Source organism: Strix aluco, chromosome 3 (genome assembly GCF_031877795.1).
Source record: "Strix aluco isolate bStrAlu1 chromosome 3, bStrAlu1.hap1, whole genome shotgun sequence".
Lineage (NCBI taxonomy): Eukaryota > Metazoa > Chordata > Aves > Strigiformes > Strigidae > Strix > Strix aluco.
Window position 1 is genome coordinate 90,845,443 of NC_133933.1, and position 13,149 is coordinate 90,858,591.

General features: G+C 44.5%; 1 long non-coding RNA gene across 1 annotated transcript; it reads right to left on the reverse strand.

Moving 5' to 3' along the window:
• Window positions 1-5,263: 5,263 nt before the first annotated feature.
• Window positions 5,264-6,542, reverse strand: LOC141921834 (uncharacterized). The gene is made up of 3 exons (XR_012622793.1): window positions 6,487-6,542; window positions 5,482-5,553; window positions 5,264-5,334 (listed from the first exon to the last, which is right to left on the reverse strand). It is a non-coding gene; the product is annotated as an uncharacterized LOC141921834 (long non-coding RNA).
• Window positions 6,543-13,149: the final 6,607 nt, after the last annotated feature.

Here is a 13,149-nt window from a genome sequence, read left to right on the forward strand (position 1 = left end):
AACTACTGGCAGATAATGGGAACAACGTGTTCCCCTCCTCACCAGCTCCTCTGTTCTTTGGCTGTGAGTCTTAGCCCAGGTTTAGGACTAACCCATGCTCATTCATGGAGTTCTCAGCTGCTCTCTACCCACCTCTCAATTTACATATTTTTTTTTCTGAGGCTACACCACTGTGATCTGAGATGGCTGCCACTAAATAGTTGGAGTCATGTTTCTTAGAGTAGATCATTCAACCACTTTTACACTGGGGAATAGGGCGTGCTTTTTCACACTTACAAGAGGTGGGCAAGACAATTTATTTTTGCCCTTGTATCAGTTTAGGGCACTGCCAGTAGCATGGGAAAAGTGATAGTCATTACCATCAAAGCTGTTAACGTCTCATATGAAATAATCTGGGGCACCACACGTAACATTTTCCCTTCAGTACTTTCTGGGCAGGATATTCAAACAATTGTGGCAGCCAAAGTTTGCAATTGCTTTGTTATCTCCCACATGTTTTCTTGCCAAATGTTTCCACAGTTGTCTGCTATTCAAATAATGTGTTACTAGTGCAGTGGTCATTTTGTATGTGCTAAGGAACAAGCAGGGTTCACAGGCTGTTTGCAGAGATCCTCAGCAATATCTGTAATTTCTTCAGCATTGGGACACACCAAAGAGTGTTTTTCTTTTTGGATGCCCTACCTCACACAGGCACATCACCATTTCTCATGTTCCTGGCAATGGTAAATAGGACCACTCACTAACCCGTCAGAGAAAGCAGCGGCACCAGATCCTTGAAGAAAACCTGATGATGATTTGGTGGAAGGCCCCAGATACTCCCCCCAGGGCCCTCCAACGCATCCATCCTGCTCTGCAGCATGGACTCAGGGTCAAAACAAATGTTTTTGGAAAGTGCAGGGTAGGACTCACAGACAAATAAAGGCAGTGAGTGAGAAAAAAAGATTCAGGAGATAGTGAACGATCCTCACCAGCCCGTCACGTAGTGGTCCAGGCATCATTCTATAATTGCTAGTCCAATGACTAAAAACCATGCACAGAGAAGAAACTATTCAAGATGTTCACTAGATCACCCATCATGGTGGGCTGGAGCCCAGAGATATCTGCTAGGGTCACACACAAAAAGCCATTGCCACACACATCAGGGTTGAAGCTGGTCTCACGTGGGAATAGGAAAATCAAGCAAGAAACTGCCCGGCTGAGGGGCAACAAGGATCTAGTCTTCTTTCATTGCCTGACCTTCCTGAGCGATTTTTTAGGTCTTTCTTTCTGCACCTGTATTTAATCCCGCACTCAGGGCCAGTTTTGAAAGCGGAAGCCTCTTGCAGGACAACCCAGTCCATGACCTTTCTTCAGGCAAAGGAGGACCTCAGTGGCTGGTCAGAGATGAGTTGAGCACTGCCAGCCCTTCAGCTGGTGAAAACCTTTCACCAGGGTGCAGGGGGCTGGCAGGCTGTGGCAGAGGTCAGGAAGTTTTATCATTCAGAGGAGTGCATCAGTGCAGGATGTGAGCCTAAATATGCTCTATTTGTAGAAAAGCATTTTCATATTAACCAACCTGTATTCGACAGGGTTTTTACAGAAACAACAGCCTCCTCCAGGGCAGGTAAATGTGACTGTGGCAGCAGTTAGCGTTCCCGGGGGGCCTTCCTGCATCTAGGATACAATTAGATACATTTGTCTGCAAATGCTTTAAATATTTCAGCTGGTATGCCATTAAGGAATAAGGGTTTTATGTTAAGAGAGCACTGCAAGGCAGCCAATATCACAGACAAGGCATAAGAATGATTTGGGATAGATAATGGTTGTGAGTAATGTTATAAATGATCTCATAGACTTTTTTTTTCTTCTGTGGAGTAAATGACCTTCCTTCTTCCACTTAGGGAGCCGTGTGGCCATTACAGCGTGAAAAATGTCTCTCTCAGCCAGGACTGCTCAGTACATTTTTACTGAGGTCCATTGGATAATTTTAATGACGTTTGCTCATTTTCAGTCAGCTCTTTCATGTGGTCCTACCAGGTCCCATCCCCCTCCAAGACATGGGGAGGACGGCAAGGGACAAGGGCTCTCTCACAGGGATGCAGGAGGCTTCATACATCTAGGCTTTTTATGATATCTGAAACGTCATTTATGCAACCCACATGTCACCTTTACCTTCTCGACCCCAGATTCAGTGCTAGTGCTCTCATCGACAGCAGCAGGAAGATTTACTCATACTGGAGCTGGATTTGTAAGTACTAATGAGAACCATGGCATAACATGATGAGACACTACAGCCCTGTAACAGAAAAAAACCCACCTTTTTCAAAGATCTGATGGGCAATAAGATGTGAATACAACATGCATGCGAGAACATGGGCTGTGCCAACCTCTATGAGCGGGAGACCCCAAGCAAGAGTGCAGGACATGAAGCACTGATGTGATGCTACCAAGTGGGTTATCAGTGGGCATTGCACAGCATCAGCAGTTGGCTCAGGCTCTCTCCTCACCTCTCCAGACCAAGTCTTTGAAGGTGCCATGTCTTCCACTCCTGCTGCTGTACATGTAGCCGCAGAGCTGTAATGTGGCAGTTCTAATTTGAGATGTGCCTATAGGCAGAGCTGCCCCAAGATCCCACCTTTGCTCTCTCTTTCTGTGTTAATGCAGTGACAAACAAGCTCCATTTGGAAAAGAAACCCACTCGGGACCCACTTAAAAGCTTTCTTTTTCTCCTTATTTGTAAAATCTTCCTCCTTCCATCTCTGTGCATTGTACTAGAGATGTGAAGAGAAAATAATAGCACCTTCATTATGCCTTTGTTTTCATAAGATATTTGCGCAGGAGATCTTATGAAAGGAGGCCTTATGCTCTGATCAGCTTTTATTATTCTGGATGTCTAGTAATGGGTGAATAGCATGAAAAAGCATTACATACTTGTTATAAGTTTAAGCCTTTGTAATCATGTATTCAAAATTGTTAGACATTGTGGCTAAAAGTCCAACTGAGACATCTGTAGGAAGTGCAAAACCCCCACAAAAATATTTCAGTGATATAAATTATTCAAATCATTATTAATCTCACCCACTCTGCTAGTCAACGTCTATCTGAAGGATTCCTGCATGGGATAAGATTCAGCACACATGGCAACAATTCTGCAACTACTTTTGATTCCCAAATTGCTATATTTACCATAAAAACTTTCTTTCAGTCAGAGTCCCTTGTAAATGTGGTTCAACTTAAAATGTCAGTTAAAGCGCTCCATCAAAACCTGAAGCCCTGCCTGCTTTTTCATTCAGGATTTATTCTGGCAAAGCTCCCCTCAAGTTAAGTAGAGACACCACCACTCTGAACAAAAGCTTCTCAGTTTGACTCAATAAACTTGTCATCTTCACATAAAGAAATGGATAAAAATGCAAACAAGCCATTGTCCTGATGTGTCACATAGTTTATAGGAAAGACCCTTCATTCAGCCTCTAAGTGGGCTGCTGGACCAACACTGGCAGCAATCAGTGCTGCTAAGTTTAAACCTTTAGTCATGACAGTCCTGCAGTGATTCTCAGGGACAGGTGACAATCCAGCTCAAGCTTGCAAGTCCTGCATTTCTGGTACTCACAGCAGTGCCCTGGTCTCCCACCCTCCCATTTCGTGGCATGGGAGCGTACCTAGGTACATCCACCCTGAGCACTGGAAACCTGCCAGCAATAATCCCACAAGTCACCATCACTGTTTTCTGGACTTTCCGCCAGAACATAACAATTACTTTCCACAGCTTCCTCTCCTTTCTATAGATAAGGTCTGACAGCACTAGAAAATGGGCTGCTTACTGACGCATGGTGAGGGTGGCTCTGGTGCCAGACTATAAGATGTAATTAAGATACGGGCAGGTGACTCCCATATGGTGCGGGCTGACCGGTTATGTGAGGAGACCTTATGTTAGACTAGTAAATTGTCACGTCATATTTCCAGGGAGAGTAGATGGTGTGTTTATGCCATATCAGTATACACTCTGTGCTGCATTTGACAGAATATTTCTTTCAAGTTTATCAGTCTTTTTCAGAACCTGTAGACCAAAACACCTAACATAACTCATTTACGCTATTCTCAACATCATCAAGTATTGGTCCCTAAAATTCATGGGTATTCAGGGTGAAAGATTGCCTGGATTTGAGGTAGATGTCATTGTGCAATAAAATGTTCATGTTCGGAGTTGAAAAAGACAATGATTTAGTGGAGTATTGATTTTTTTAAAGAGGGGGGGAATTACAATTGGTGATTGGAGTTAGTCCAGCTAAGGATGAGGCAAAGAAAATTAGAAGATTCATCTACTTATGTTAGGTACTTAGTTTCCATTACTTAGATAATTTCTTACCTGCCATTGTAGGAAACCTTACAAACACAAATGCAATGTGTCTGTAACATAGGGAAGCATTGCTATCTTTCATTATGTTCACAGCAGAGGCCCGAGGAGGTTGAGGCAGTGCCCACATGGTTTGGTGAGGTCCCTCCTGAAGTCCACCACCACAGTGCAAGCCCTCAGGGCACTCCAGCTGCCATCAGACCAGGGGTATGATTGACCAAACAACCCTCCTAAAAGAGTCATTCTCACATTTGCCCCATACCTGACATGCCTGCACTTCTTACACCCTCTGATGCCAACCCCTGGAAGTGTAGACAAGTCAGATGTCCAAACCCATGCAGCCCTCAGCTTCCCACTGATCATGGTGCTATGGCAGACTGATATGGGTGAGCAGAAAGGGACATTTTAGAAAAGGGGGTGATAACACCACGCATGTTGTGATCTAACATAGAGGGTCACAGGCAGACTGCTCTCCCCTGTACCAAGAGCTCTGAAAATTCCTAGAGGCTGCTCCCACCAAGCTCAGACCTGTTAAGTTCAGGGCACCTATGATGAACCTCACTTGCTTTTTGCACAGATGAAATGGAAGACAGTGCATGAACTAAGAGTTTGCCCAAGGCCATAAATCAAAATAACAAGCAGATGTAGAGTGAAAAACTATTTTGCAATTGTCAAATGCAAAAACTTCTAAAATGCAAGAAAATTGTAATGGTTTCCTGCAGAGACTACAGGCAAGGGGTAAACCTGAAAAACAGTTCACATTTAATAGCTTTGTGCCATTAGTGACTAAAAATAAAATAAAACTTTTACAAAAGTTCCAGACTTCCTCGCTGGGGAATCCGCAGATATAAAGGTATTTTCATATTTTTTATTTGGGCCAGCTCAGATTAAGCACAGACCACACACTGAAAGACTGGTCACTCTCTATTACAACAGCCATCTGGAATCCCTTCAGATTAAATGTGCCCAGACCGTTGCTGGTTTATGGCTGGAATAGGTTGCTGCAGAAAAACAGAAAGTATAAAATTGTAATGTGGCCAAAACCTTAAAAATAAGTAAGAAATATAGTCTGCCCTTTTAGCACTTACTTGGGGTCTGCAGAAGCGCAATAAATAAAAAATTAGAGCTGCTAACCCTTTCTGACTTACCGTGTCAGGTCTCAAATCCAGATTATGAGCTATCCATCCGTCTTCTTGGTAAAGTGGATCTGTTACCATCATCTATAAAAGAACAGAGACAGGACAGTTTACCCTACCAAAAGAAAATCAAAGGGGTAGAAAATCCAGAAAGCAGCCTGATGGTCTTCCCTTGGGTCCTGTTCTTATTTTTCATCTGTCCTTTACCAACCTGATGAACCACTGTCAGCTCATTTGCCTGGCTCTGAGCCCCCCCACAGATGGGGCTATCTAGACAGAGCCCTCAGGCTCCCAGTGGTGAGACCAGACTGTATGACCCCTCTCTGATGCTCTGAGAAGGTTGGGGGGGGCAACTGTGGCTATACATTCATGGTCTTGCACAAGGTGGTGCAGAGCTGAGATCTGGCACTCAGTTTCTTGCTGCCAAGCATCCTCAGGATTGCCTGGATTGTTACTCCTCAGGGTCTTCCTGAGTGCATTAACAGTCCAGATGCAGCCCACTGCTTAAGTATTTGACTTTCAGGAGATCTCCTCCAAATGAAACTCCTTCTGGACCTTCTCAGCAACAACCAAGATGTCATTTACTCTGTCCAGTCTACCTGATTTGCAAGACAGACAGAAGCGATCTTGCTCCTGATGTAGGCCACCAAGACAAAGCAGAGGCTTGAGTCCAGCTGTTGGATGTCTCTGCTGAGTTGTAGCTATGTCAGAAGAAGGACCACAGCCCTGCAGATGTGCCAGCTGGGCCACTCACCCCTCCCAGGGCTATCTGCAGGGTCAGGCTTAGATGCTGTGTGGAGCACCTCACATCTGTGGCAGAATTGCTTCCCCACACCCTTCATTCCTGGGGCTGTCCCCATCCCTAGCCTGGTAGTAAGCTTTCCTCAGTTCTTCTGTTTTTCTGTGACACTGGCTGTGGCATGAATTTACCCATAACCCGTGTTGCCATCAGCAGCAATCTCCGTGCAGTGGTGGCTGTTGCAAGGGGCTTTTCCAAAGCAGCAATCTGATACTTACTCTTTCCGTACGGAAAGGAAGACACAGGACTCCAGCCAGGCCATACACCAGGATACATCTTCTGTCCATGACTCAGTGGTTCTGTGGAGGAAAACTGCAAGAAGGTGCATGAGGATATGATTGATCTTGTCACACAGTTTTCTCACAGCATCATGGCTACGCACAGGAGGACTCAGATCAAATTCCAGAGAGGGTATTGCAGAGCACTACCCATCTTTCAAAAAGTGGATGCTGTGGAGGGCACATAAGGCCAGGTTTCTTATAGGTTTCACCCCTAAAGATGCTAGCTGAAGTGTACACTGCTTTGACAGCTGGGCACCTGGGCAATGAAGAAAACTGGCTTTGAATTTTTCAGGAGGGGCACTGCTTGTTAGATGGTGTTTTAGCTGAAGACCATGCTAACAATGGCTCAGAAAACAAGCACAGAGCAGGGCGTTGGAATTCAGGTCTCTTAACGCAGCTATCAATCTCCTCATATGGCCATCTTCATCACTGCTGTATCCACTTATGCAGATGCCTACACACAAAACAACCCCTATTTAAAACAAAGCAAAGCAACCTTTTTCTTTTCTTATCACCTACTGGGCTTTGTAACACATCGTATTATTTTCCTTCCAAGTGCAACAAAACTCTGTGGCAGGATTTATTGGCACACCGATAACACTCTTTATTCAGCACAGGTGGGAGAACAAAGAAGTGCCTCCCTGCCTGCCCTCGAGGACCTTACGCAGTGCCTACACAAGCATTAGCAATATGTGTAGCTGTTGCACTGTGCACTTACAGAGTGGAAGTGTCAATCTGATCTCCTGAAAGGGTATTTTTCATGATGCCTCATGACATAATAGTCTTGTAGCATCTTTAATTTAAAACAAAAGCTCCTGCAGAGGATTGCTCTTACAGTCTTACCGACCTGAAGAAATCAAACGGGGAGACGGCATGCAGACAGCAATACCTTAGAGGATGCCGCTCACTGCTCTTTCATTGTTTGTTTGACAGTAATGCAAAAAAGGCACAACCACGATCAGCATCAGTTGTGCTGTGTGTCACCCAAATACACAGAGATACAGTTGCAGGTCTACAAATCTGCAGGCATATTTAACTAGATGCTTTTGATCTGTACAGCATCTTGAGGTAACAGCAGCTCTCACTTGACAGATAGAGCAGAGGCTGAAAAAGCCAGAGGCCAGGTCTGCACAGTGTTATCTGCACGCACATGCACTACTGGCACTATTAAAACAAGGTGTTGTCAAAGAAAATCTTGATCTGATTCACCAAATCATAGCTCTGTCCATGCCTTGCATTCATTCTGGGAGTACTTTTAGCTGATTTTGATTGTTTTCCTGAGCTAATACTCAAAACAGATATGTACATGTAACAAGTCAGCACATGGTCACCACAACCAATTGTGCTGTGGAGGCATCTGAGCCATGAGTCAGCTACTGAGAAATATTCAGGAAAGCTGCACATCTTGAAGCCTGTTTCCCCCCTGAGTGTCGGCGCTTTACACCTCTCGTGCAGGCATGGACTTGGGCTGTTGTGTAGCAATGCAGAGGCTTCAGCAGCAACCTTACCCCTTCACCCACCTTCACACCACAGCAAACCCTCACCCCATCTGTATCAACACAACTGTCTGTGGACTGTGTCTGCTTCTAGACCTAGGAACCCAAAAAATATACATTTGTTCCTTTCTTTCAAACAAAAGAGATGCCTGATCTAATTTACAGCGTGGACCCACAAGCAGCTATGTCAGTATAGCTGAGGGGAATGAGCCCTGCAGGGGGAAGAAGACTGAAGCTGGGGTGGAGGATCCTGAAGTTGGCGTTGACACCAGCGCTGGGACGTCTGCAAAGCTCAGCCTCAAGAGCATTAGGTATGGGCACCTCCACTGCTGCCAGGTAAACCTATGCCCATTCACAGCTGTGCCCGCAGGTGTATCAGGGTGGGGAGAAGGAGAATTAGAGCACACCAAGAGAGGAAAGAGACCATTAACAGCACCGGAATGCTGGTTTTAGGTACTGACTGTCACTGCTTTTCCTCTCTTTATTCTATTTCTCTGACATGAATAATTTAGAAAATTAATAGATTAAAAATTAATACATGCCATTGCAGAATGTGCATAAAGTCACATTGCCAGAGATTACCCTTTCCCCATTCATACTACAGGCCTAAAGCTGACCCTACCTTATTAGACTCAAATATTTTTATTTTTCCTTTGTGCATTTTGGATCCAATAGCTCAATGGGAACCAAACAAAGCTGGGAAATGAAATTACCAACATACAAACAAGACAGATCATGAATGTGACATTTTTACACTAAAACTGAAAAATAAAAGCACAGAGAAAAGAAGGACTGACTGAAAAGGTACATGAATTCTCCCTTGAGAAACTGTTTCTGTGTCTTTTGGGATTAATTTAGTCAAGGAGGGGACTGTGGATATACTATAAATGCCTTCTGTTTCAACTGCAGGCTACTCTAAGCAACACAAAATCTTAAAAATACACAAAAGAAAGGCATAAGCCCAAGAGAGAAGGCCATGAAGTAGTACGTCTGATGTTCAGCATCCTGTATCTGGTACTAAAGTTCTATTCAGCTCCATTTATGGCAGTTTAAAAAATGTACTTTTATCAGAAAAAGGGAAATAAGGTATTTTATGGTAAGCCACAAGTTAATGACCATTTGCAAGGAATTGCTGCACACTCACGAGGGAGGCAAGTTTTGTGATCCAGCCTTTGGGTTTGAGACAGGTTCCAATTTTAGTAGAATCAATGCAACGCTTAATTTTTCCAAGATAAAGTGACTGAATACCTGTCAGTGCTCTATCTATTTTCACACTCTTAGGATTCACATCACTGTATTTTCCAAGCTGCTACTGTGTGTGAACTTTCATAGGAACTTTTGTTATTATCTGTCTGATATGGACGTGGAACATTTTGGTCAGGGTGAGGCTAAACTCTTGTACAGTACACTCAAAATTTTCCACAGTACATGCTGGCTTTTCTCTGGCCTGGGTTGATCAGCTCTTTGTTTCAAATCCATGTGAATTGCTTGTGATCTCTTCACCTTGGGTTCACTCTCTGCCTTTCTCCTCACTCATTTCTCCCCTATTCTCATTCCCTACCCTCTCCTCCCATTCATCTTGTATTTCCACTTGGATTGTGCCTTCCCAACTGGAGATACAACCTTATAAAAGAACCCCCCCAAAACCCAACAACAAACACAAATCACACCAGAAGCATGCAATTAGTCTTGTATTTGCTGCCATCACATTATTTGTTATGCTTGAACATTACATCCTATTTCTGCCTGTGTTCAGAGCTAGATGAAGACATTTTGGGGCCACCCTACTTTCCCTTTTTTTAAAACATTTCTTTGTGTCCCCTCTCCTCCCCTGCCACAAGCACCAAGCATCCAGGCTGGAGAGACATAGGGCAATGAGGCACCCTGTGTGGGCTGAGGGCAGGTCTTCTTCTCCCCACGGCTCTCAGGCATTGCCACTGCCACAGTGAGTTTCTCCCCTCCGACAGAGAAGTGTAGCAGCAGCAACTAAATTTGGGAAGGCGAAGGCTCTGTAGCGAGGGGAAGGTCACTATCTCACAGTGGAGGATAGCCTCTCCCTACATTTCTCTATCACAAGTCTTCCCTGGGTGGCTTTTAATGGGGGCCTGGACCCCCCAGCATGGAGAGGATGGGGCTCTGAAGCAGTGTTGCATGGGGCAAGAAGCTAGGGCTTTTCCCCTGCTCAGCTCATTCTGAAAAAAACAAGATGCTGGGAACACGCCTTCACACTCAGGGCTCATTTGGTCCCCTCATCCTTGACTCCAGGAGGCTATGGTCTCCTGCAGCAGTCCTCACAGTCTCTACCACCCCCAGTTCCCTGGCAGCATCAGGAACCAGAAGGGCTGCAGCGTATTCACTTCCTCCTGCCATTCCTCTTCTTAGTGGCATTAAGGGCAAGGTCTCTAGTGTACCCCTTGCTAAGGCCTACTATTGTCTGTCTATCTGTTTGTCCAGCAGGAACCAGCTGCTGGTTTTGCAGTGTCTGGCACACTCAGGTTCCAGTTCTGCTGGCCCTTTAATGGCTGTTCTAACAAATCATTTTATTAATAATTATTATGGTTGACTTACATTGTCCCACTCCATAGTGTATGAGTTAGCCTTGCAGAGCAGTCGCTTGCAAGTCTCGTCCCCCGACACAGCTGCATTTTCCATGGTGTGCCTGATCTGCGTGTAATTCATGGCTCAGCTGGGATTTCTGTGACATAAATAGCATTACACCATTATAAAATGACAATAGATGCCAGAGCTGTTATCCGTCGAAGTGGAGCCCGAGAGTGCAACTTCTACCAGACTAGCAACAATTAGGTTTGCAAGTGTAACCAGATCCTATTGTTAATCCCAGCTCTGTTTGGGCATCTGTAACAACTGGTTATGTTGTAAGACCACGATGGCTTCCAAGTAAGAAATCACAGTGTTCTCATTATGTGCTGAGTGTTCATCACATCAGATCCATTTCTCAGCATTTAATGTTAATTACTAGCTTGGTTTTGTATTAGCTGAGAGCTAAATGATGTAGTACTGCAGAAAACTATTAAGATCTGCGTCACATAGGCAAACATAACCATCCACTTCCAGAATGTGAAATGGATAATGAGTGGGTATAAAGGAGTTCTCAGAAACCCCAGCTGAACGCTTTCAAGAGCAGCGCTTCCTCTTTAATGGGCTCTCTGCCAGAATGACACATCACTCTGCCTCACTGAAGTCATTTATAAACTGTCCTTCACAACACTCTTTTCTCTCCTGTGTGTGCTGCTTCTCCTCCTAGGGATAGTCGCAGAGGGAGGATGCACCTGACAGTAAAACACTGCACTCTTCGTAATAGTAAAACTCCCGGAGAAAGCAAGAACCTAACTCTCCTCAGGACTAAACCTAGAGGAAAAAGGAGAGCAGGGCGATGTGAAAAGCAGAGCTACACAGGAGTTGGCTACCAACCAAATTCCCAGTTCTTTGAGGCTGACTTGGGTTTTCCACTCGAAAGCACTGCCTTGGTTTCAGACTGTAATGCAATATCTGAAAGCATCCTGTGTAGTTCCCTGCATTCCTGAAAAAAGCCAGGCCAGAGCTGGAGGCTGAAGTAAAGGTCTGCAAGGTTTACACAGCACTCCCGGGGAGGGACGGTGCTGAGGTGTATCAAAGAGAGTGTTTAAAGGGAGGGAAAGGAGCTTCTTAAAATCTCTGTGTACCTTCCCCTCCCTTCCTCTCCTTCCGCCCAAGCACGCTTCCATACAATGAATCACTGGTGGTTGTCACAGACTTGGGATCCCCACTGTACTATTCAGCACACAAGAACACAGTCCTTGCTTACAACGCAAACATGAAAAAGAGACAGAGACAGAGACACAAGAGAGCATAGGACAATTTTAACCATCCTGCGGGTCCAACAAACTACTGACAAGATTTTGGCCTGCAGTGTTCAAAGGAGTCTTCCTGAAAACAGGGGCTGGAAGAAAGGGAGAGAGCATTGCACTTTTTTAACGAGAAGTTCCTCCCAAGCCTGAGGAGAAAATAGCAGAGGTGCTTGCTTGCGGTTGATGAATGTGGAAGTCAGCCTCCTGACACTGAATAAAGGTTTATGGGCAGGGTGGGGATAGGCTCTAATAGAGCTTGCAAGTGAAGAGAAATTATTTCTGCCTGATATCACAAAGAGACGAGAGCCAGCACAGGGATGTGATCACCACAGAGAGAAAGGAGCCGGCAAAGAAAAAGTGATGATGGAGTAGTCCAAGTGAAGGGCCAAGGAAATGACCATTGCAGCAAAGCTCCTGCTGCAATAAAAACATTAAGATTCTGGATACTAAGAAACTATGCAGACAGCCAGGAAGGTTATATGTAGATGGAGTATGAACAAGAAATCTGCAAGGCATACACTTGGCATGTTTATTTAAAGAGAAAATACTAATTACTTAGGTCATCAGGAAAAAAAAATATGATTCCACTAATATCTGAAAACCCTTATGCCAGAGGGACTGTTATGCCTTTCTCAGGAAGGAAGAGTCAGCTTTTCTTTTGGGTAACTTGCCCAGCAATTACCTGATTCACCAAAGCAATTGCTTTGTCCACTGTCAGCTCTTTATGTAACTATTTATACATAGCCCTACAGATGTTCTGTACTTACAGTCTAGATGTGAAACTACAGATTCACATCGAAAGCACAGACAGGATGGTAGCATGCAAAAATGTTCCTAAGCAGACAATTTCTAGGCAAAATCCTTTAGCAGAATTTTAAAGGATTGCTCTGCCTTTAACCAGTTCCTTGTTATGAGATGCAGCACCAAATATTGAATTTAAGATACAACAGATCTGGCAGCAGAGTTTAAAGTGCTGGGAGTTACAAGGGAAGCATAGCTGCTCAGTAGCCGACTTCATAAAGAGAAACCATGTGTTTATTCTTCCTTGTTCCAGTTTCTTGGGCTTTAGAGGGCCTTCCTTTTTGTCCCTTTGAACATCCAGTACTTCTGCCTAGATGCGCTAGAGCCCCTGTTACTTCAAAACCATTGTTGGGAATTTCCACAAATCGCAGCTTTCTCCTACAGTTGGAGGAAAGGATGGCTTTTGACAATGAACTTCACATACGTGCAGACAAAAAATGCATTGTGTGGCTTGC